At 45.1% G+C, this 26,138-nt stretch overlaps 2 protein-coding genes across 2 annotated transcripts in view; one reads left to right on the forward strand and one right to left on the reverse strand.

Annotated features, from left to right (window-relative positions):
* STYXL1 (serine/threonine/tyrosine interacting like 1) overlaps positions 1-26,138 on the forward strand; it is a 1,008,156-nt gene that overhangs the window by 258,087 nt on the left and 723,931 nt on the right. The window lies entirely within an intron of this gene.
* Positions 1-26,138, reverse strand: part of MDH2 (malate dehydrogenase 2) — a gene marked incomplete in the record, with an annotated part of 300,391 nt that overhangs the window by 143,936 nt on the left and 130,317 nt on the right.

The raw sequence follows: 26,138 nt of genomic DNA on the forward strand, positions 1-26,138 counted from the left end.
CAAATTTAGTCTACGCTGAGACTGCCCAGCCACCTTCTTACACCTATTTTTCTGATGACATTTTTTATCATTAGTAGCAGCCCCCCCCCCACACACCTCAAGTATTGTACTCTACACCCCCTTGAGATTTGTATCCCTGTGGTGTCAAACACACATTACATTTTACTGCATTTTTACATTGAGCGAGCTTGGGGCCTCACTTGTCTACAAGGTTAATATTTTTCTGCACTCTCACTATCAATTTAACAGTTTTTTTAATCTCAATAGCTGAAATCACACACTGCCACTAGCAACTTCCAAAATTAGAGCAATTACTGTGTGTTAAGTCACCATGTCATCAAGACTTTTACTACTTACCACTACTAAGACCTACTCGGCATCATTAAAAATGCTTTTATAGTTTTCCTTTGTTAACTTAAGCAGCATGGTTGACCTCAGTACAGACATATGCACAGAATTACAGTGGCAAACCAATTTAATCATTGTACTTAGCAAAATGACAAATCTGCCTTGGTAGTTTCATCACAGTCACCACTAGAACAGTCTCCTACAATTTTCACAGACTACCTTGGCCCCCTCTTCCCCCAGGTCACTAAAGCCAGAATAGGTGCAGCACAACAAAAGTAAACTTCAGATTAACAGTTAGCGCCTGCCATGCAAGACGTACGTCAGGAGAATGAGAATGGCGAGAGTGTCATGGCAGATAGTTTCGTTAAGTATGCACGGAGAGCAACAGTTATGTTCTAGTATCAAGAAAAAAAGACAAGTTTGTTGAGCACTTTTCTGAAGCAGATTAGGAAAGTGGGAAGAGACTATCTAAACATTAGCTTCAAAGGCTACTTTTGGCATAAAAGGGCTCATCTTCATGGTTGCAGAGAATTTGGGGAAAATCAGATCTGGAGGACCGACTGACAAAAAGTACAGTTTTGTACCTACCATAAATGTAGATGTTCGAAGATCCACATTGCTGCAGTCCTTACATATGGGTAGTCCGCTGTCCTCGGTCGGCCCGAATACCAAAGTATTAGGCTGACGTCGGTCAAGGCGCTTAAAACTGACATCAGGACTTCAGGGTACAAAAGCGCATGACCGACGTCATATCCTCAGTCTTTTCTTGCCCCAGATGTCAGAAGGCCCTAACAAGAAAGGCCAAAGCCAAAAAACAGCAAAAAATAACCAACCACCCCTGCACTAACCATATTTACAATATGTACAACCTAAACCACACCACCACCTCTCACTATAGAGGGGAAGGAGGGAGGGTAAATTGGACTGCAGCAATGTGGATCTTCGAACATCTACATTTATGGTAGGTACAAAACTGTACTATGTTCTTCATCTCACATTGCTGCAGTCCTTACATATGGGTAGAATCCCAAAGCAGAGGTAAGGGAGGATGGCAAAACTATAAAGCATTAGGGGCTGCCAAAATGCCCTGTAAAATTGCAGTGGCAAATCCAGCCCTAGATTTAGAGTAAAGTGGAAGGTGGTAATGCTTAGAGAAAGTATGCACTGAACTCCAAGTAGCTGCTTCCAAAATATCTTTAGTAGCCACCCCCCTTAAAAAAGCTGTATAAGTGGCAGTAGCCCTAGTGGAATGAGGCCTAATCCCAGCTGGAATCTCCTTGCCATGATGGGAATAACAGAAAGCAATACAACAACCAATCCACTTAGAAATAGTTTGTTTTGAAACAGGTTTGCCCTGAGAACCCAAAGCAAAAGAAACAAACAACTGCTGAGACTGCCTGAACCCTTTAGTTCTGCTCAAATAATATCGCAACTGTCTGTGTATATCCAAAGTGTGCAAAATCCTCTCCCCTTTATTTTGGGGGTTTGCATAAAAAGTAGGCAAATGAATAGTTTGGTTTAAAGCCACACTAGAAACCACTTTAGGCATAAAAGAAGGGTTAGTGCAAAGACACCCTATCCTTGTGGAAAATTAAGAAAGGCTCAACCGCCATAAGGGCCTGTAATTCAGAAACCCTTCGCAGAGGTAATGGCCAACAAAAAGCAGTCTTCCATGATAAATATTTCAACTCTGCAGTTGCTGCAGGCTCAAAAGGTTGTAGAGTGAGTTTCTCCAACACAAAATTGAGATCCCAAGCAGGAGTAGGAGCTCTACGTGGGGTCTTATATTCTTTGCCCCTCTAAGGAATTGCTTAAACAAAGGATGAGAAAATAATGGTGGGTCACAGTCATAGTGAGCAGAAATCGCTGCAGCATGAACCTTTATAGAGGAGAAGGACAAACCTTTGTCCAATAACTCAGTAAGGTATTGAAGAGCAACACTTAAATTAGGTTTAGAAACATCAAAGTCCTTTGCTGTACTCCAAAATAAAAATCTCCTCCATTTATCTGCGTAAACTTTCCTTGTACTAGGTCTTCTGGCCTCCAAAATAACATTCAAAACTTGTTGTGGAAGCTGAGACCCTCCAGGGCTTAAAACAGAATATGCCAGGCTGTTAGATGTAGAGAGTGAAGTTTGACATTGAGTAAATGACTGTTCTCCTGAGATAGCAGGTGAGGAATCGAAGGCAAAGGCCATGGAGGCTCCCATACCAGACTTCTCAGTAATGGGTACCAGTGCTGTCGAGGCCAATCCGGAGCTATTAAAATCATGTTTGGCTTGTCCTGTCTGACCTTCAGGAGTACCTTTGGGAGGAGAGGCAGAGGTGGAAAGGCATACACGTGAAGATTGCTCCAATTGAATGAGAGAGCATCCACTTTCCAAGCTGTGGGATGAAACCTTTTGTGCAAAACTTTGGCAGCTGGTAATTTAGTGGAGAAGCGAACAGATCTATGTCTGGAGTTCCCCATAACACTGTCAATTTCTGAAATACATGAGGATCCAATTTCCACTCGTGGGGATCCATAATTTGTCTGCTCAACACATCTGCTAAGGAGTTCTGTGCTCCTGGCAGAAACCTTGCCTGAAGATTTAGCTGTAAACAGAGCAGTCTCCCACAAAATCATTGCTTGTCTGCATAGAGGATATGAATCGTCCCCCTTGCTTGTTGATGTACCACATGACAGTTGTGTTGTCTGTTTGAATCAACACCTGCCCTGGAAGAAGTAAATCCTTGAAAGCTATCAATGCAAATTGGACTGCTAACATCTCCTTCAAGTTGATATGTACATGTTGAAGTCTGGCAGGCCACGTGTCTTGTACCCATTTTCCATTTAGATGAGCTCCCCAAGCTTTGTCTGAGGCATCTGTCGTTAAAATCTGACTCGCCTCTGGTCGGGTCACAGAGAGTCCCTTGTTTAGGTGACATTCCTGAGCCCACCACAAAAATTCCTTTTGAATGCAAGGTATTATCTGAATGACAGTGTCCAAATCTTGGCAGTGCTGTGTCCATACATTTTGAGATACCATTGTAGCTTCCTCATATGCAGTTTGGCATTGGGAAGTACCAGAATACAAGATGCCATGAACCCCAAGGCTTGAAGGACTGTCCTTGCAGTCAGCCTGGACTGACGAGACAATTGGTGGAAGTAAAGAGAAAGATTCTTTTGTTTGTCCGGGGTCAAAAAGGCCATCTGGGATGCTGTATTCAGTCTCACACCCAGAAAGCACATGTCCTGAGAGGGTACTAGACTGGACTTTATTTAGTTCACAGAATACCCCAGGCATCTTAACACTGCCATCACATACTGTAAATGATGAAGAAGTTCGTCCTTTCCTTGGGCCAGAATCAGGCAATCGTCCAAATAAGGATAGATTTGTATTCCTCTTAGCCTGAAGAAAGCTACCACTGGAGCCAGAACCTTCGTGAACACTCTGGGCGCAGTAGATAAGCCAAAGGGCAATGCAGAGAACTGATAATGAAAAGTCCCAGCCAAAACGCAGATACTTCCTGCAACTGAGCCTGATAGGAACATGAAGGTAAGCCTCCTTGAGATCCAGAGTCACCATCCAGTGATCTTTGCCCAGCAGAGGTAAAAGCTGTTGTAACGTCAACATTTTGAACTTGGGAATGTCCAGATATGTGTTGAGGATAGATAAATCCAAAATTGGTCTCCACGTGTTCCCTTTCTTTGGTACTAGAAACAGGCGAGAATAAAATCCTAGGCCCACTTCTGGCAGAGGGACAGGTTGTATGGCCCCTATTTGAAGTAGTAGAGAAATTTGTTTGTGAGCCTCTAGTCTTTGCTGAGGAGGAACGTCTGGCATGCCTTTTGAAAGGGGGCAAGGTATGGAAATAAAACTTGTAACCTTGGTGTATGATATCCAATACCCATTTGTCTTGGGTAATCAAAATCCAATTTTCCTTGAAGAGTGCCAACCTTCCTCCCAAAGGTGCTGCCAGGCAAGAAGGATCTGGCAGCTGAAAAAGTAGGTCATTGGGCCTGTTTACGAAAGGACTGGCCCCTGCCCTCACCCGAAGATTGTGCAGGTGAACTCCCTGTTCTAGGTCTGAAAGAACTCTGAGCTCTGCCCATACCACGTCTAGATCTACCCCTAGACTGAGAATCATAAGAAGGATACGTCCACCCCTTAGCAGGCCAATTCCTACTAAACTTCGGAGGCTGAACTTGCAAAAATCTTTAACAGCCTGCATAGACTTAGCCTTGTCTTCCATTTTCTTCAAGACTGACTCCACAGGTGAACCAAACAACACATCAGACTGCAAAGGAGCATCCAAAATCCTTGTCTTAACATGGTCAGATAAATTCTGATCCTTCAGCCAGGCGTGCCTGCGAAGAACTGAACCAGTGGCAGCCACCCTAGGCGAGGCCTGCACAGCATCAAAACCACATTGTAATGAATGCTTACCCACCTGTTCAGAGACATGCACCAAATCTTGTAATTCTTTACACTCAATGCCTTCCGCCAGAGCATCCACCTTAGACTTCAATTGAGAAAGAAGAAAGTTTTGATATTTCAACATATGAAACTGGCAATTCAAAGCCCTCATAGCTAAGGTAGAAGATGTATAGACCTTCTTTCCCCATCTATCCAAAGCTCTGGCCTCTTTATCTAGAGGAACCGGATGTTACAACAGAGGCCTTGACACCCTTAGGTCCCTGACTAATAGTTTCTGGGTCGCCCTAGGACTCTTATAAAGATATTTATGAGCCTCAGGCACCCTGTAATACCTATCCGGTTTAACAGGCGCAGGAGGCAGAGAATCAGGATTAAGTGAAGCCTCTGAAAACACATCTTCCACAACATCCAGAACAGGGGTATAGCCAAGGGCCTATGTTGGGGTAAAAGCAAAATTCCCTAAGCCTTTTCCGAGAATCAGAGAAGTCCTGACCTTCCCACTTAAAATGTTCCCTCATAGAATGAAGTGTCTCTGAAAAGAAAAATCCTCTGGAGGAGAAGCAGAAGGAGTGGAATCACCTGCATCAGAATCAGAATAAGGAGAGTACTCCTGCAAGTCTTCAGCCAAGACTCTGAAACATCCGAAGCCTGCTCAAAACTTCCCAACTCTGGCTCCACCCTAGGCCTCTTATCAGGAGGGGCAAAGAACCTCTAATCAGAGTAATCAAATCTTCTGCCATTTTAAGCATGTGCTTCTTAGGCACAGACCCTGCTGAACTAGGAGTGACACCAACAGAAGCTAAACCTGGCCTGCCTCTGGGAGAAGCCTTGGAAACAGAAGGAGAGGGCCTAACCACCCTAGGAAGGGAGGGAGTACAGTAACCTGAGAAGCCCCTCAGCCTGACCTGCCTCTTGAGAGGCCACATCCTGCAAAATCAAAGTCTCCCCCTGAGACTCCAGAGAAGTCTCCGTCGGAACCACCGGTTCCACTGAAGCCTCTAAAGAACCGGCGTCCGGAACGGACGACTCATCTTGCCTGGGTTTAACTGTTTTGTCTTTGCGCTTCTTCGTAGAAGCGGGCGCCGGAGAGTCCGACGGCATATTATAATTGCACCGCTTACCAAAGACCAGCCTAGCACAATCTAACCTTCGCTTAATAGTGCGCTTATTGAACCTAGCACAAAAGCGACACCCGACAACGTCGTGCTCAGGCCCCAAACAAGGAATGCACAAAGAATGATAATCCCTATGCGGTATCTGCTTCCCACAAGAAATACAGTTATTCACTTTTTCTGACATCCGGTAATACACTGAGGCAAGAAAAAAACAAAATATTCCCCAACGGGGTACTTAGCCAACTTGGATTTGGTCTGAAACTCTGAACTCGAAAAATTTCAGAACGCCGAACGGCACTTGCAACGCTGCTTCTGCATCGGACCATGCGGCAAAAAAGACTGAGGATATGACGTCGGTCATGCGCTTTTGTACCCTGACGTCCTGATGTCAGTTTTAAGCGCCTTGACCGACGTCAGCCTAATACTTTGGTATTCGGGCCGACCGAGGACAGCGGACTACCCATATGTAAGGACTGCAGCAATGTGAGATGAAGAACATCCCGAAATTCTGCAATCTATCTGAAGTTGCAGCAACCGGAGAGCATTCCCACAGGACATGTTTTCACTGGTGCAAAAGTTGTTTTCAAAGAGACAAAGCGATCTTTTCCGAAAGAAAAGTAAAGGTCCCAAGGTGGAACTGGATATTAAAATAGCAGATAAAGCAAAGTATTGCTCAAAATTTTGCAGACCTTAAGGGAAGCTAAGGAAAGGTGACAGTCTGCACAATAATGACATGGTTGTTGGGTATATCTAGTCAGAGGAGAAACCAAAGTCAGAATTAAAAGTCACTCCCAGAGATATTCCAAACTGGTATGGAAAGCAACTAGAGAGACCATCCAGCCTCCAGGACATACTCAAAATAATGGTGTCCATTTACTTATCTATATTTTCTGATACCAGATCTCTTGGCAGAAGTGGGGATACAGACCATCATTCTCAGGAGGTCGTGTCCTTTCCCTACCTGGGAAAGGACACAACCACCTGGGAGGTAGTGTCCTTTCCCTTCCTGGGAATGATGGTCTGTATCCCCACTTCTGCCAAGAGATCTGATACCAGATCTCTTGGCAGAAGTGGGGATACAGACAATCATTCCCAGGTAGGGAAAGGACACGACCTCCTGGGACTTTGGGGGGGGGGGGTAGGAAACAAATTGTTAACCTGAAAGAGTGAAATTCTAGGCAAGGCTTCCTGGACAGTTGAGGTTCTTTAACAGCATCCAGAGAGGCCTACCCAAAAGATCACGGCATTGCAGACAGAATAGTGAGGCTAAGAGGGGGCAATTAGAATGACTTTGGATTTGGAAGCCATAGTTTTCTACAGATAATTTGGAATAAAGGGAAAATGGAGGAAAGCATAAAGGATGACCATGCAGCCACTTCCAGGCACATGCATTTCTGGAGAGCATCCTCTGCATGGAGGAATAAAAGCTGCTACTGCACCTGAATTTACTTGTGGAGATGGAAAGACCATAGCAAGACTTCCATTAGCAAGAGGATAGAGTGCCACTGACTTCACCGAGAAACCATCTGTGGGGCTGAGGTCTCCAAGAGCTGGCATAACCCAGGATGCAAGTATCAATGAAATTATCTGTAGCCAAGACTTATTCCCACACATTAGATAGGAATGGGTTCTTCCCACTTTGTTTACATTCTATGCCAGAGCTATACTATCAGAGTGGGAAGAAACTGGACAGGATTGCAAAAAACCCGCACAGTGAATGACCACACCACATTTCTAGAAACCTCATGTGCAGACTGGCCTACTGAATCATCCAAGTGCTGTTGATGGCCTGACTCATGTAATGCCCCTCCTCTGTCCTATACAGAGGCATCTGTGGTCAGACACCTGCTGAACTGTTTCAACAAAATGTCTTCCCAAAGAAAGGTTAGACTTGAAGATCCACCATAAAAGATATTTCTTGCATTTCCTGGAGATCATAATGGGTGCAACAAAGTGGTAGGTCAGCTGCTCCCTCTGAATATTGGGGTCCACTAATCTTGAATAACGACCATCATATTTATGGACGCCAAAAGTCCCATCACTTGAAGACACAGCTGCAAGGACAATGCTGTTATCTTTCAGAATCTGCAGAGCAGCAGACTTGACAGATTTAGAAGTTAGGGTGTGCAGAGTACAGCCAATGATGACTGAATGGGAATCCACTGAGATTTTGACACACTCCATTATATCTGGCAAAGAGCACAACAGGAAATGATCGGCTTGTTGGGGCTGACAGAGGTCAGTAATCACAGGAGGGAATTAACACAACACACGTGAAGTCATGCAGACTGAGGGCCACTACAACTAAATTACATGACTTTGGTAAATACCATGGCGGGGGGGGGGGGGTGCCACATTAAGGCACAATGGCCATGTCTGGAACTGAAAATCAGACTAGTCTCTATACAGAAGCAAAGGAATCTTCTAGACTCTTCCAGCAATCCTTACATACATAGTTGTTCTGAAGGTCGTAAGAGCACATTCTACTTCAGGCATACAAGTTAGGATGGACTGCACTGTAACAAAGAGAAAAGGTTCCGACAATGGACCAGAGGCAGTGATCTCAAAAATACCTAATCTTTTCTGGTGTGGTAGTACTTCTTGGATGCCTCTTTTATGGACATATTTTTTTCGCCTTTTGCAGCCACAACACAATGATGGGACTGGGATATCTGGGAGGTGGAGACGGTGGCCCGAGTTGGTCAAATAAGGCATGTAACAGCCTCTGCATACTACCTTCCTAACATCTCCACATAAGTAATGGCCTTGCATGTTAACCAGTAGAGGGATGACCCCCCCCCCCCCACCCCCAAAGAACAGCAGCCAGGAAAAGCCTCAGGATCCAGACTGCAGCCTCCTCTCCCCATCCAGAGAAGAACCCCGATACCCATCAGCTGCTCTGTGTAAATACATCTCTTCTGGGAGAAGTGCAATTCCAGGTTACCACATCCTCTGCTGCATTTATCAGAATCTATAAAATTACATGGAGAGTGCTGAAACCCTAGCTGGCATAATCTCTGCTAGATTTGAGAGAAAAAAATATTAAGAAGCCATAAATATTCACAACAGCTTTCAAGAATGTATTGCTTTTATCACTCATTTTTCTTGTTCAGCATTTACAGAAGCTGCAAATAAAAGTTCCACCAAATGGAGTGTTCAGCTTTGGGGTTTTTGGTGAACTCAAAAGACTGCTACAACCAACATGACAGCCAATAATCATATTTCTGGCAGTCACTCTACCTAACAATCCTGCAGTGCTGTTAGCATCCCTAGGATATAGTCAGTGTACTTGTCTATCAGGAACTTTAACTCTGCCTTAAGGTCAGAGTCTGACCGCTTCAAAGTAAGAGTGGATTGAATCCTCTCCAATATTTCAGTCACGTAATTTAAACAAAGTGGGGGATAGATTCCTTGGAGAGTGGACAGCTATAGAACGTGGATCAGACTGCAACTTAAAACTACACGTCCACAAGCAGGTTGCATGTGCAGCTTGGACAATCCTTTAAGACAGTGGATCTTGTCGGTCTTCTCAAAGCCGAAACTACCAAGTTATGGTACCCGGACAATTGCTGCACTCTATATAAAAAAAAAAATTGCCCGACATCTTTCTGAAGTTTAGCTGTACACAGACTGACTTTGTGGACTTGTCAGATGCTGTGATGCATGGAAGCAGGACAAGGGTGGAACTTGGCATTTTTTCTAGTTTTTTCAGAGTCTCTCTCTGAGCAATGGAGAGAGGTAGGTGGCATTCAGAGGGAAATTGCACCTTCAAACATGCCTAATTTCAGGAGAAGATGTCTCCACAAGTACAGCACCGTCAGGAGTACAGACTCTGCAGTAGAACACAGACACACAGACACACACACACACAGACACACAGACACACAGACACACAGACACACAGACACACAGACACACAGACACACAGACACACAGACACACAGACACACAGACACACAGACACACAGACACACAGACACACAGACACACAGACACACAGACACACAGACACACAGACACACAGACACACAGACACACAGACACACACAGACACACACTTAGATATTTTTGCTTACGTCTAAAAACTCTAGCATCAATATTGCTTTGGGACTTACAGGTTCATACTAGGCTAACGGCTCTAGGGCTTACACAAGCCTAGCCATAACAGTAGAAGCTTTGAAAATAGATTCCACAGAGGGGAAACACTGAGTTTCTCTAAAAAAAAAAAAAAAACTCAGTTTCCTGTACTAAATCAGTTTTTGCATTCCTTTAAAATGGAGAACTCAGAAAACAGCTATGTAAAATCTTACCATAACGTTGCATGTCCTTGCCTTCACCGCGCCGTATTCCTTACGGATGGGATTCCCTGCCTTGAAGCCCAACATCCGGCCAGTTTACAAAAGTCTACTGTTGCTTTAAGGTACGCTGAACATCACCTACACACTCCTGGCATAGGGTAGGGCATAAAGGCGATGTTCAGGCATACCACCCTCAGAACTGATTTTGCCCCAGGAGGAAAGTTGTGTATACTTACCATAAATGTAGATGTTGAGTGTATTCACTGTTGCAGTCCTCACATTTGGGTTATCTGCTTGCAGGTAGCCCTCAGCTGGCCTGAATACCAGAGTCTTGGATTCCTGCGTCAGATGCAGTCTCTTCTTCCATAACGTCAGGGGTATAAAACATGCAGCAAACGCCATTACATCAGTTTCTTGCCCCAGATGCCCCTACAATGGAAAGCAATTATATGTTATGATACACCTCCATCAAAAAAGCAAATACACCAGAAAACTTAAATACACTAAACAAGAAGTAAAGGTAGAGCCAAGAGAAATCAGGGGGCTGGGAGGGAGGGTAATCAGGACTGCAACTGTGCATACACTCTTAACATCTACATTTATTGTAAGTGTACACAACTGTACTAGGTTCTTAGTGTTTCACTGTTGCAGTCATCACATTTGGGTGGATTCCCAAAGCTAAGGGAGGAGGAAGTTAGAGCATTAGGGCCAGCTATTAAGCTCTGCAAGAATGCAGTGGCAAAACCAGCTCTGGATTTAGAAAAAAATAGGCATGGGGTAATGCTTGGTGAGCTCCAGGTAGCAGCTTCTAGGATGTCCCTGGTAGGGACTCCTCTTAGAAAGGCTGCAGAGGTAGATGCAGCCCTGGTCGAATGTCATCTTATCCCCTGTGGGGTAGGTTTTTCCATGGTGCTTGTAGCAGAAATGAATGCAATGGGCTATCCATTTAGAAATGGTTTGCTTTGAAATGGCCTTCCCCTCTGTCCCTGCGGCAAAGCCAACTAACAGCTGTTCAGATTGAGAGGCTTAGTCCTGTCCAAATATGCACGTCCAAAGATTGCAGAATTAGTTCTCCTTTGTTTTGTGGATTAGGGAAAAAGGCAGGCAAATGAATGGACTGATTTAGGGCCACACTAGACACCACCTTGGGCATAAAGGAAGGATTGGTCCTGAGGGAAACCCTGTCTGCATGGAAGATAATGAAGGGTTCCCACTGCCATGAGGGCCTGTAATTCAGACACTATTCTTGCTGAAGTGACTGTTAGAGGGAAGGCAGTTTTCCAAGAAAGGAATTTCAACTCAGCAGCTGCAGCTGGGCTCAAAGGTAGGCAGAGTGAGCTTTTCCAATATAAAAAGTTAAGGTCCCAGGCTGGAGTAGGGGCTCTCCTGGGGGGGTCTTTTGGCCCCTCTAAGGAATTGCTTTAGAAGGGGGAGAGAGAAGAGGGGTGGCTCAGTATTATAATGTGCTGAAATGGCAGAGGTATGAATTTTAAAGAGAAGGATAGGTCCTTGTGGAGCATTTCTGTTAAGTACTGAAGAATATGAGGCAAGCTGGGCACCATTGTGCCCATCCCCAGAGTCTGGCTCCAGGAACAGTATCTTTTCCACTTTTCAGCATAAGATTTTCTAGTACTAGGCCTCCTTGCCTCCAGAATGACATCTAGCACCTGCTTACTGAGGGATGCTATTGGAAGGTTCAAAGAATTAGCCAGGCTGCAAGGTTCAGGGTTTGAAGCCTAGGGTGCAGAATCTGGCCTGCCTGCTGGGACAGCAGGGAAGGGGTCCGAGGCAGGTGCCATGGTTCCAGCAGTATCATACTGCGCAAGAGGGGGTACCAGTGCTGGCATGGCCAGTCTGGTGCAATCAGTATTGTCCTTGGCTTGTCCTGTTTGATCTTTAGCAGAACCTTCGAGAGGAGAGGCAGAGGGGGAAAGGCATAAACCAAGAGGCTTTCCCAGGTAAAGGACAGGGCATCCACTTTCTGCACAAGGACCTCCCACAGTCGAGCTTGGAATTTGTCCAATTGGTAGTTCTGAGGGGAGGCAAACGGGTCTACCTCTGGAGTCCCCAATTTGTTCAAGAGGTTGAATGTTTTTGGTTCCAGTTTCCATTCGTGAGGGTCCATTAGATTTTGGCTTAGGTCGTCTGCCAGTGAAATTATCTTGCCTGGCAGGAATTGAGCTTGTAGGTGCACTTGGTAGCTCAAGGCTGTGTTCCACAGAGCCATGGGTAGTCTGCAGAGAGGGGATGAGTGGGTTCCCCCTGCTTGTTATGTACCACACAAGTACAGTTACCTACCATAAATGTAGATGTTTGAGTGTATTCACTGTTTCAGTCATTACACTTGGGTTAAGCTGCTGGCAGGCTACCCGCAGTCAGCCTGAATTCCAAAGTCTTGGTCCGGCATCGGTTGCTGTCGCCTCTTCCCTGATGTCAGTGCGCCACGGGTATAAGAGATGCAGTAGACGCCATTTTCTTCAGTTTCTTGCCCCAGATGTTAGGTGCCCCCAAAAGGGTAGGCTAAAAATTATGCCAATAAAAAAGCATGCACTAAAATAAACTTTACCTTCATCTACAAACAAATACACCACATAGATTGTACAGAATAGAGAAGTACAGATAAGTCCCAGCAAAGAAAGGGGGATGGTGGGTGGGTAACCTGGACTGCAACAGTGAATACATTCAAACATCTACATTTATGGTAGCTACACAACTGTACTATGTTCATAGTGTTTCACTGTTGCAGTCATTACACTTGGGTTGAAACCCAAAGCAGAGGTTGGGTGGCTGGGTCTAAATAGAATTAGGAGTGGCTATGAAGCCCTGCAGAACTATAGTGGCAAAGCCTGCTCTGGATTTAGAGTAAAGAGGTAAGTGGTAGTGCTTTGTAAAAGTGTGCACTGAAGTCCAAGTTGCAGCCTCTAAATTGTCTTTGGTTGGTACTCCTCTGAGGAAGGCTGCTGAAGTGGCTGCTGCTCTGGTTGAATGTGGCCTAATGCCCTTAGGCACTGATTTGCCATGCTGTGAACAGAAACGAATGCAGTGGCCTATCCATTTTGAAATAGTCTGCTTTGAGATAGCCTTTCCTTGTGATCCTGCAGCATATGCCACTATGAGTTGCTCAGTCTTTCTGAAAGCTTTAGTTCTGTCCAAGTAGAAGCGTAGCTGTCTGTGTATGTCCAAAGAATGCAGAAGTCTCTCCCCCTTATTCTGTGGGTTTGGATAAAAGGTAGGCAAATGAATGGTTTGGTTAAGGGCCACATTGGACACTACCTTAGGCATAAATGTTGGGTTTGTCCTCAAAGAAAGCCTGTCTGGATAGAAAATTATGAAAGGTTCCACAGCCATTAGTGCCTGTAACTGAGACTCTTCTTGCCGAAGTTATTGTTAGGAGCAGAGCTGCTTTCCATAAGAATTTTCATCTCAGCTGTATTGGCTGGCTCAAAAGGAGGCAGTGTGAGTTTTTCCAAGACATAATTGAGGTCCCATGCAGGTATTGGCGCACTTCTTGGAGGTCTTATGTTTTTGGCCCCTCTGAAGTACTGCCTTAGCAGTGGATGTGAAAAAAATAGGTGGGTCCGTATTGTAATGAGCTGAAATGGCAGAGGCATAGATCTTAATTGATGAAAAGGATAGGCCTTTGTCCAGCATCGCAGTTAGGTATTGTAAAATCTGAGGGATATTTGGTACAAGCGTGTCAATTCCTTGTGCCTGGTTCCAAGCACAGAATCTCTTCCATTTTTCTGCATAAGATTTTCTGGTGCTGGGCCTTCCTGGCCTCCAAAATAACATCCATAACTGCTTTAGAGAGAGGTGTGTTCTGAATGGTTACATTATCTGCCATGCTGCCAGATTTAGGGTTCTGAGCTGGCTGTGCAGGATCGGATTGTTTTGTTGGGTCAGTAAGTGAGGAATTAGAGGTAATGTCTAGGCTGGGCCTTGAGACAAGCTCTTTAGGATTAGGTACCAGTGCTGGCGGGGGCAATCAGTATCATTTTTGGCTTCTCGTCTGACCTTTAGGAGTACCCTGGTGAGGAGAGGCAGTGGAGGAAAGGCATATACTGTAAGGGTTTTCCAGCTGAATGACAGAGCATCCACTTTCCATGCTTGCTTGTGATAAGTCCTTGTGCAGAAGCTCTGTAGTTGGCAGTTGTGAGGGGAGCCAAACAGATCCAAGTCTGGGCATCCCCATTTCCTTGTTATGCTGAAGATTTGTGGATCCAGTTTCCACTCATGAGGTTCCTGCTTAGTCTGCCAGAGTATTTGTCTTTCCTGGCAGGAATTGTGCTTGCTGGTGTACTGGAAAAGTCAATGCTGTGTTCCACAAAGTCATGGCTTGTCTGCAGAGGGGGTAGGAATTCCCCATTTCCTTGTTATGCTGAAGATTTGTGGATCCAGTTTCCACTCATGAGGATCCATGAGGTTCCTGCTTAGTCTGCCAGAGTATTTGTCTTTCCTGGCAGGAATTGTGCTTGCTGGTGTACTTGAAGTCAATGCTGTGTTCCACAAAGTCATGGCTTGTCTGCAGAGAGGGTAGGAATGTGTGCCTCCCTGCTTGTTTATGTACCACGACTGTAGTATTGTCCATCTTTATCAGCAGTTGTCCCGGATGAAGTAGATCCTTGAAGGCTCAGGGCATTCTGAACAGCTAGCATTTCTTTTGGATTGATATGAAGATGCATTTGGCTTGCAGGCCATGTGCCCTGAATACATTTTCTTGCCATGTGGGCCCCCCAGGCATAATCGGATGCATCTGTTGTTGGTGTCTGCCTGGCTGTGGGTAAAGTGAATGGCTGTCCCTTGTTGTGGTGACAGGCCTGTGCCCACCATCAAAACTCCTGTTGCAGGCAGGGAATGAGGGTAATTAAAGTTTCCAGGCTGTGGCAATGTTGAGTCCATACACTTTTTAGATACCATTGTAGTTTCCTCATATGCAGTCTTGCATATGGAATTAGCAGGATGCCATGAAGCCCAAAGCCTGCAGAATTTTTCTTTTAGATAACGGTGTCTTTGTTGCCAACACTGTGAAGTAAGAAGTCAGTTGCCTTTGTCTGGCGTGAGATAAGCCATCTGGGCAGTTGTATTTAAGCTTGCACCCAGGAATATTATCTCTTGAGAGGGTACTAGTTTTGATTTCTTTTCGTTTACTGTGTACCCTAGGCAAGATGCTGTAGTAGAATGTCCTGGTTCTCTGCTTGAATAAGGCAGTCATCCAAGTAAGGATATATTTAATTCCTCTTTGTCTGCAAAAAGCAATTACTGGTGCCAGGCATTTTGTGAAGACCCTGGGCGCAGTAGATAAGCCAAAGGGCAGTGCAGAGAATTGGTAGTGCATTGAGCCAGCTATGAATCTGAGGTATCTTCCGCAAGATTGTCTGATTGGGACATGCAGGTATGCCTCTTAAGTCCAAAGTTACAAGCCAAGCCTTCTTGCCCAGCATGGGCAGAAGCTGTTGCAGAGTCAACATTTTGAATTTTGGAACGTCCAGAAATGTGTTTAGAAAAGGCAGGTACAGTACTGGTCTCCAGGCTTTGTCCTTTCTGGGTACCAAGAAGTCTTGCGTAAAATCCTTGTCCCTGCTCTTGCTGTGGTACTCTCTGAATGGCCCTCATGTCCATGAGGGATGAAACTTGTTTTTATGCCTCTGCCCATTGTGTAGCAGGTCTGGCATACCTTTTGCCTTTGGCAGGGTGTGAAGGTGGAACCTGTAGCCCTGAGACACTATATTAAAGACCCATTTGTCCTGGGTGATCATGTGCCAATTTTGTGAAAAACAGTGCTAGTTTTCCCCCTAAGGGGCTGCCAAAAGATAAGTGCTTGGTGCTGGCAGAGGAAAGTCAGTGGGACTATTTCCTGTATGGCTGTGATTTGTCTTCTCTGCTTTTGGAAGTAGAAGCACCCCATTGTTTAGGTCTGTATGGACCTTGGGGCTGGGATCTGCCTCTGGGGCATCTGTATCTGCCTCTTTGTGGCCTGTGACACTGGAAAGTGGCCTGACACTGGAAAGGACCAATTCTTTGTAGGCCAGTTCCTGCTAAATCTGGGCGGCTGTACCTGTAAGAAATCCTTAACTGTCTGCATAGATTTTGCTTTGTCCTCCATTTTCTTCAACACCAAAGTATCATGCTGTAATGGAGCATCCAATAATTTTGCTTTAACATGATCAAGCAGATTCTGTTACTTTAACAAAGCATGCCTCCTAATGACAGAACCCATAACAGCGGCCCTGCAAGAGGCCTCCAGAGAATCAAAACCACATTGCAAAGTAGGCTTTCCCACTTGTTCAGCTGCATGCAATAAATCCTGCATTTCCTTGTTTTCTGCACATTCAGAATTTGTCAAGATTTTCTGTTTTAGCAGTGACATTAAGTATTGCTGATATTTAAGCATACGAAACTGACAATTTAAAGCCCTTACAGCCAAGGTAGCAGAAGTGTAAACCTTTTTCCCCCATCTGTCCAGAGCCCTTGAATCCCTATCAGAGGGGATAGGGTTTTTTGCAGTGGAAGCCTTGACCCCTTTGGGACCCAGAGATAGTTTCTGGGTCAGCAGCAGGGTTTTTATAAAGAAACTTATGTGAATCCGAAACCCTAGTACCCGTCTGGTTTAACAGGTGCAGGAGGTAAAGAGTCGGGAGACAGGCCGGACTCTGAAAATACATCATCTACAATGTCAAACAGGGGAATAGCAAGAGGCCTGTGCTGAGGTAGCAAAAGAAAGTCTGAGCCTTTTCTTAGATTCTGAGTAATCTTGGCTCTCCCAGTGGAAATGCTCATAGTATGCAGGGTTTCCCCAAAAGAATAATCCTCAGGAGGAGAGGCTGAAGGAATAGATTCTTCAGCATCAGAATCCTCATATGGAAGAAGAGAATATTCCTGGTCAGAAGAGGAATCAGAGGAAATGGAAACCTGATCTGAAGATGCATATTCTATCTCTTGCCTAGGCCTCTTATCAGGAGGGGGATGGGAACCCCTGATCAAAGTAATTAGGTCTTCTGCCATTTTAAGCATCTGTTTTTTTTAGGCATGGTGGCCTGTCCAGGAGAATGCTGTACTGGTTTGTCTTTAGACTTTGCCTTTGAAGCTGAAGCTGAAGTTGCTTTTACATATAACTGTGTAGGCCTGAAAACACCCTCAGAAGCCAATGCCTGCTCAGCAGCTGCAGACCCATCTGAGGGAATAGTTTGAGTGTCCAATGCCTTGAGTTTTCAGCGGCCTAGTCGGCTCCACGTGAGAGTCTGAAGCGGCCTGTGGCTCTGAGGTAGCGGGCGTCAGGGGCTGCAAAAGCACCTCACTGAGAACAGGCGACAGGCCTAGCGGAAGCCTAGTCGATTTTGGACCTCGGGTGCCTGTTCTTTTCTTTGCGCTTTTTGTAAACTCAGTCGGTTGCTCCGACGGCATTATACAGTTAAATCTTCTTCCAAAATAATGAAATGCAAAATCGTACCGATGCTTAATAGTGCGTTGGTTAAATCTAGCACAAAAACAACAATTAGCAACGTCATGGTCAGGGCCTAGGCAAGGAATACAGTAAGAATGAAAATCCTTGAGGTATTTGCTGCCCACAAGAAATACAATTATTAACTTTTTCTGACATCGGTCTGGAGCAAGAAAAATGTTTCCCCAATGGGGTACTTAGCTTTAATGAAGACTTCTGAGATTTTCAAATTCGAATTTCAGATCCGGAGTCAGCTGACAGGCACTTGCGAACTGCTTTTGCTTTGGGCACCGCGCGGCAAGAAAGACTAAAGAAAATGGCATCGGCTGCATCTTTTATACCCCTAGCACACAGACGTCAGGGAAGAGGAGACAGCAACCGACGCCGGACCAAGACTTGGAATTCAGGCCGACTGTGGGTAGCCTGCCAGCAGGATAACCCAAGTGTAATGACTGCAACAGTGAAATACGATGAACATCTGTGGTGTTGTCTGTATCAATAATTGTCCTGGAAGGATGCGGTCTTTGAAGGCCGTCAGGGAATTCTGTACAGCTAACATTTCTTTTTGGTTGATATGCAGGTGCATCTGTCTCTGGTTCCATTTGCCCTGAATGCACTGCCCTGCCAAGTGAGCCCCCCATGCATAGTCTGATGAGTCTTGTTTAGGGTTTGGGCGGTAGGGGGTAGAGTGAAAAAGGGAGCCCCTTGTGGTAGCAGGCCTCTGCCCACCAAAGGAACTCTTGTCTTTATACAAGAAATTATAGGAACCATAGATTCCAGGTCCAGAGAATGTTGACTCCATAGGCTTTTTAGATACCATTGTAGTTTCCTCATACGCAGTCTTGCATATGTAATTAGTAGAAATCAAGAGGTCATGAACACCAGGGCTTGCAGAATTTTCCTTGCAGACAGCTGGGGCTTTGTGGCCAAAAATTTGAAGTAGGTTGTCAAATCCGTTTCTCTGGAGTGAGGAAAGCCATCTGGGAGGTTTTGTTCAAGCTTGCTCCCAGGAATACAATTTGTTGGCAGGGTACTAGGCGAGATTTCTTTTCGTTTATGGCGTATCCCAGTGAGGTTAGAAGTTTCTTTATGAATGCCACATGTTTTTAATAGCAAGTCCTGGCTTTCTGCCTGAAATCAGACAATCGTCCAAGTATGGGTATATTAGAATATTTCTCTGCCTGCAAAATGCAACGGCTGGGGCTAGACACTGAATACCCTGAGTGCAGTAGATGAGCCAAAGTGAAGTGCAGAGAACTGATAGTGCATGGAGCCTGCCCTGAAGAGTGAGTATTTCCTGCAAGATTCCTTTATTAGAATGTGCAGGTAAGCTTCCTTTAAGTCTAAGGTTGCCAACCAGGCATCTTTGCCTAGCATAGGAAACAGCTGTTGAAGTGTTAGCATTTTGAATGTTGGGATTACCAGGAAGGTGTTTAGAATAGAAAAGGTCCAGGATAGGATGCCAGGAGCGGTCTTTTCTGGGTACCAGGAACAAAGTCTTGAATAAAACCCTTGTCCCCTTTGTTCTACTGGGACAGGCTGAATAGCCCCAATACTTAGGGGAGACACACACAGACACACAGAGCCTGATGTTGGGTCTCCGCTCACCGATTTGGGTGTAGATCTGGCCAACCGTTTGGGGCTGGTAGGGTGTGGAAGTGGAATCTGTATCCTTGGGAAACTATATTTAAAATCCATTTGTCCTGGGTAATGAGTTCCCAGTTTTTTGCATGCAGGGCGAGTTTTCCTCCTAAGGGAGCAGACAGTTGAGCAGCGCTTGGCAGGACTAAGGGTACGTCGTGCCATTTTTCTGTAGGGGGTGGCTTACTACTACCTGCTTTGGAAGTGGGAGCCCCCCACTGCTTAGGCCTGTGCGTAGCCCGAGACTGTAACCTGGATGGTCTGCTGTTCCGGGGTTTGGACTGGGAAGGCCTGGAAGAGACTGGAAAGGACCAATTCTTTGAAGGCCAATGCCTACTAAATCTGGGAGGCTGTACTTGTAGGAAATCTAACAGTCTGCATAGATTTAGCTTTTTCCTCCATTCTTTTGAGGACAACTTCTGCTTTGTTGCCAAACAGGCAGTCTTGGTTTAAGGCAGCATCCAGTAATTTAGCTTTAACATGATCTGGTAAGTTTTGCTCCTTAAGCCAAGCATGCCCTGTAAGTACAGACCCAGTGACAGCAGCCCTGCAAGATGCTTCTAAAGAGTCAAAACCACATTGCAAAGTATGTTTACCAACTTGTTCTGCAGAATGCATTAAATCCTGTAATTCTTTGTGTTCAGTACAGTCCGGTATCAACATCATTTTCTGTTTACGTAGACCCAATAATATGCTGCTGGCACTTTAACATATGAAACTGGCAATTTAAAGCCCTAATGGTCAAAGTAGCAGACGTGTACACCTTCTTACCCCATCTGTCCAAGGCTCTAGAATCTCTATTAGAAGAGGTATGATTTTTGGCAGCAGTAGCCTTAATGACTTTTGGTCCTTGGGAAATGGTCTCTGGATCCGCAGTAGGATTACTGAACAGGCACTTATGAGAGTGAGGTACTCTAATACCAGTCAGGTTTTCTGGGAGCTGGAGGTAAAAAGTGTCTGGGAAAAGGCTAGATTTCAAGAAAGCATCATCTACAATGGCCAGAACAAGAGGGTTAGCTAAAGGCCTGAGTTGAGGAAGGAGTAAGAATTCCCCAAGCCTATTTTTGTAGTCAGAGTAATCTTGACTTTCCCAGCGGAAATGCTCCCCAAGAGAGTGTGCAAGGTTTCACCAAAAGAAAAATCTTCTGGAGGGAAAGCAGAGGGAATGGAATCCTCTGCATTAGAATCCTCATAGGTAGATAAGGGCAAATCGTGGTCATCAGAAGGAACATAAATATCAGATTCCGGACCAGAAGAAATCGGAAGGAAATTCAGTTCTGGGTCTCTTAAGAGGGGAAGGACTGGCTTCCCCTAATGTAATAAGGTCTTCAGACATTCTAAGCATTTGTTTTTTAGGTATATGGGCCTAAGCATGCGGTTTGGACGTTTTCTAAGCGTGGATCGGGTTTTAGGCCTGTAAGAAGAAAATGGCATTGGTTTAAAAATGCAAGTATGTAAGCCTGAATACACCCTCAGAAGCCAGTACCTGCACATTGGCTCTAGACCCAAGGTAGAGACATCAGCAGGTTGCACAGTCGAAGCATTTCGCAGCATATGAATGGGTCTCAGTGGAGGACTGTGAATCTGAGGTAGTGGGTATCAGGGGCTGCGAAAGCACCTCACTGAGTACCGGCGGACTGACAACAAGCTTAACAGAAGAGTCATCAGCAGTTTTGGACCTATGCAGTCTGTGTCTATCTTTATGTTTTTTCAGGGGGGGGGGGGGGTCGATAGTCGGATGACTTAGCCATTTTGGAGTACTGATACACAGAGTACCAAAATAATTTGCTGCAGAGATAGCCCGAAGATAAATAGTTCTGGTTTGAACAAGGCACAAAACCGACAGTGAGGGACGTCGTGGTCTGGGCCTAAGCAAGGGATGCAGTACGAATAAAAATCTTTGAGGTATTGGTTTTCCACAGGTAAGACAATTGTTAACTTTTACTGACATCGGTTGGAGCAAAAAAAAAGATCCAACGGGGTACTTATCTTTTTTGAAGACTTTGGTTCTAAAACGCAAACGGAAATTTCAGGAGTCGGCCAACCGTCACTTGCAAACTGCTTCTGCTTCGGGCACCGCACGGCAAGAAAGACTGATGTAATGGTGTCTGCTGCATGTTTTATACCCCCGACGACCTGACGTCATGGAAAAAGAAACAGCATCCAACGCAGGAATCCAAGACTCTGGTATTTAGGCCGGCTGAGGGCTACCTGCAGGCAGATGACCCAAATGTGATGACTGCAACAGTAAAACACAAAGAACATCAGCACTTGAAGGAAACCTAAGGAGAACCTGCACATTCAGAAAGGAAAAAAGACCGGGGGGGGGGGGGGGTGAATACTGCAGCGATGGAAGGCAAGGATATCTACTGTTATGGTTAGGTTTTTCACAACTGTACTATGTCCTTACTTTCACCCCTGCAGTATTCCTTACAAGTGGGAGAGTGCAAAAGCTCAAGAAATGTGGGAGAAGGAAGCAGCAGAGCCCTCCAAGAAGCCATGAAGAATGTTAGCAGCAAAACCAGCCCTAGCCCTGCATATACCATCCAACTGGTAAAAGGTATGCACAGAAGTTCAGGTAGGAGCTTCAAGAATAGCATTAGAGTCTAAGCTTTTGGAAAAAAAAAAAAAAGGGCACCAGAAGCTGCCACAGCTCTAGTGAAATGAGTCTTTACAGAAGGAAGGCTATTACCATGAAAAGTGTAACAAAAGGAAATAGTTGGGCTTGGAAACGGACAAACCTAAAGACCTAGGATGAAAGTAAACAAATAACTGGTCAGATTTCGGACAGCTTTTGTTTTATCCAAATAAAATCTGAGCTGTCTATGCACATCTGATGTATACAGCACCCACTCACCCTCTCAATGTCAGATTGCAGAGAGGGAATAAATGTAGGCAAATTAATAGACTGATTAAGTGACAACTCATTAACCACCTTGAGCATGAAAGGAGTATTAGTACACAAAGACACCCTGTCTTCATGAAATACTAAAAATAGTGGAAGCGCCACTAAAGCTTGCAACTCACACCAGTCTGGCAGAAGTAAGAGCTAACAAAAGAATAGAACAGTCTTCCAAGAACAATGTTGCAAGGAAGCTGAAACAGTAGGCTGAAAAGGAGCCAGAGTCAATTTTTGCACAACAAAATTAAGATCCCAGGGAGGAGGAACAGGCTTCCTGGGAGGACCAATATTAAAGGAAGTCTAAGAAGTTGCTTAGCCTCAAATCTAGAAGCCAACGAGGGAGTTGACGGCAGACAAGCAGACAGAGCTGATAAGTGGGCCTTAACAGAATTGGCCAAACCAGTATTGAGCCACTCTCACAAATGAGATGGAACCAAAGGAATATCTACAGAAAGTGGGTCCAGGTCATGGGAAAGACACCAAATAGAAAACTTCAATTTAGACAAGTAGTATTTCCTAGTAGTAGGTTTCCTGGCCTTCTGCAGGACCTGCAGCACATGCTCCGAAAAAAAGGTGTCTAGGAGGAATCAAAACTTGATTTCCCATAGTGCCAGTTGAAGAGTGGACAGGTGGGAGATTGATAACCCCTCGTCTTGTGTGAGGAGATCCACCCTGTGAGGCAACTTGTGATGACTGCCCCTGGCTAAATGCAGAAGTAGGGGGAACCAGTGCTGTCGTGGCCAAACTGGAATCACCACCAAGATTTTGGTAGCATCCTGTCGAATCTTGAACAGGACTCTCGGAATGAGAGGAAGGGGAGGGAATGCATAAAGAAACATCCCGGTCCAAGAAAATGAGAAGGCATTCACCTTCCATCCTTGAGGACCTGGAACTTTGGCACAAAACAGAGGAAGATGTCCGTTCAGAAGGAAAGCAAAGAGATTTACTTGAGAAGTATTCCACTGGTGAACAATGTCCAAAAATACATCCCTGTGAAGCATCCATTTGTGGGACTGAGTGAAGGACCTGCTCAGACTTGTCTGCCACAATGTTCCGATCTAGAGGAACGTAAACTGCCTGAAGAGTCCTCTATATTGGCTAGCCAGATCCCATACCAGAAGTAATCATCATCAGCCCCCCATTTTTCTACATGGGGTTGGGGCATTGTTTTAACTGTCGCCAACTCTCTTGATTCAGTGCCACACTCCTGCCTTCAACACTTATGCCTGACTGTCGAAGATCTCTCACAGAATCCATCCACCTCTTTGCTGGACATCTGCTTCCTCTTACTTTCTTCCTGTCTGTCCCAAATCTTCCTCACCAGATTGTCTTCTGCTTTTCTACACATGTGCCCAAACCACCATAATTTGTTCTTTGATCTTTTCTGCAATTGGAGCTACTTCGACTTATGCTCTTATGTCCTCATTTCTTAGTCTGTCCCAGTGTGCATCCTACCACCTTTCTCAGGCACTTCATTTCCATCACCTCTAGCTTCAACTGTTCTGCCTTTACTGCCCAGGTTTCTGTACCATACAGTAGTACTGGACGTACCAATGTCTTGTACACCTTACTTTTCAGCTTCTTTGGCATTTTTCTGTCCTAGACTACACCTGATACTCTATGCCAGTTGGGTGCAGCCCCTCTGATTCTAGCTTTGACCTCTTCATTCAGACTGCCCTGCTCTTCAACTACTTCTCCCAGATACTTGAAGCTGTTTACCAGAAGTGCCAGCCGGCAGAGACTATAAGATCTTGTACCCCCCCACCGTTTGTTGATATACCACATGACTGTGGTACTGTTTATGAATACCTTGAGAGGCCCTGGAGAGAAGATGAAAGGTCTGAAGAGCCAGCATAAGAGCCCTCCTCTCAGATGTTGGTGCTCCTTCCGCTGAGGAGACCACACTCCCTGAACCCTCAGGGAGCCAAACGTTGCTCACCATCCCACATCTGCAGCATCTGAACAGATCCTGAGAGAGAAGAGGAGGCTGAAAAAGGCAGCCCTGGATTCAGAGAAAATTGCTGAATCCACCACTGAAGTTCTTTGAGACACAGGAAGAGAGGAACTTGAAAGTCTAGAGTATGCGCATGCTGAAGCCACAGACTTTAGAAACCACTAGAACTTCCTCATGTGGAGTTTGGTCAGAGGGAGCATAGGAATGGTGGAAGCCATGAACCCCAGAGCTTTCAGAAATTTGCTGGCTGTAATGGAGGCCAGGGGAAGAAGAGTTTGAAAGAAAGAAATGAGAGTTAATGCCTTTGGAGGAGGCAGGGATGCCACCGCTTGAAACCTGCAACCCAGAAAGACATGATTATGAGAAGGAGTCATGGAACACTTTCCGAAATTTATCTGAACAGAAATGGTAAAATGATTTTGCAAAAGGACCACTAGAGAAGATGCCTGAATCAGCAAGTCATCCAAATAAGGAAAGATTTGGATCCCTTGAAGCCTGCAAAAGGCAATCACAGGAGTGAGGCGTTCCGTGAACACCCTTAGGGCAGTAGAAAGGCCAAAGGGCAAAGCACAGAACTGAAAATGCCAGGAAGCAGAGAAACACAAATCTCCTGAAAAGAGGATGCACCGGAATAAGAAGATAAGCATCCTTGAGGTCCAGAAACACCAGAAAGGCCTGAAGGAGGAAGAGGGACAACATCTGAAAGGAAAGCACCTTCAAAGGTGTTTGGATGGGAAAGGTCTAGAATAGGTCTCCAAGTACTTTCTTTTCTGGGCACTAGAAATGTTCTTGAATAAAACCCTTTCCCCCTTTGGGACACAGGCACCTCTTGAATAGTACCCTGCACAAGAGGTCTCGAAGAACATCTGGGGAAAAAAGGAAGCTGTTACAGAGGAGGCTGAGGAATGCCCATAAAAAGGTGGGTGGGAAATCCAGACCATGAAGTATCCTTGCCGAATGATTGATTGGCTCAGAATCACCCAGGATTCTTGGGTTCTAACAGGAAGAGAAAGAGAAAGGTGAAGAGAAAAAGAGGAATGTGGCTGGGAAAAGGTGAAAAGTCAGACCGCACTTGGTTTGTCAGGAAAGGAAGGCTTAAGAATCCTTGCAGTCTGAATGGCCTTTGCAGGAAGGGTCAAGTTTACTACCCTTTTTACCTTTAGGAGGAGAGCGAGACTGCCTACAAACAAACAAAGGCTGGCTGAGAAGGGTAGTTGCAGTGAAATTTAGGTTCAGGAAAAACAAAGACATGCTTAAGCTCCTGTAAAGCCTTCCCCTTGTCCTGGAGGGACTTAAAAACCAGCAGCTGCTTCACCAAACAAAAGAGCATTATCCAGAGAAGCATTCAGCAACTTCGCCTTAATATCATCGGGCAAAGGTTGAAGCCGAAGCCATGAATATCTCCTCAAAACTGAACCAGAAGCAGTCCTAGAAGAGGCATCTGCTGCATCAATACTACATTTGACAGAATGACAAACTATCCGAGAGGAAGTCCCAAGCAAGAAAAGAGCAGACGATTTACTCAGTCTGGAAGATCAGAAATAATCTGACAAGCCTGAGAAAGAAAAGACAAGGCATATCTAGAGATATGGGTCCTATAATCAATAGCCTTAAAAGCTATGGTAGCCGAAGTATAAGCCTTCTTACCCAGCCAATCCATGGTTCAACTATCCTTGACAGAAGGCAGTAGCTTGGATGAAGGAAGCAATTAAGATGGTTTATCAGAGGTTAGAGACACCACAGAGAGGTCAGCAGCAGGACATTAGAAAAAATAAATAAATAATGAACAATCTTCAGACACCCTATAAAACCCATCAGACTTCCAGGGAGTAAGGGGAAGAGAATCCAGCGTTTTAGAGGCAGTTGAAAAGACATCCAATAAAGCAGGCAAGACAGAAGGAATGACCGCAGCTTTAGGAGATTCCATCTGCTGTAACTCATAGTACCTCTTATGGATATCTGAAACCTGGGCACAATCCCATCTAAAGTCCATCATCCTAGAGACAGTGTCCCCAAAGGAAA

This window comes from Protopterus annectens, chromosome 13.part0 (assembly GCF_019279795.1).
Source record: "Protopterus annectens isolate FY-2018-M chromosome 13.part0, PAN1.0, whole genome shotgun sequence".
Taxonomy (NCBI): domain Eukaryota; kingdom Metazoa; phylum Chordata; order Ceratodontiformes; family Protopteridae; genus Protopterus; species Protopterus annectens.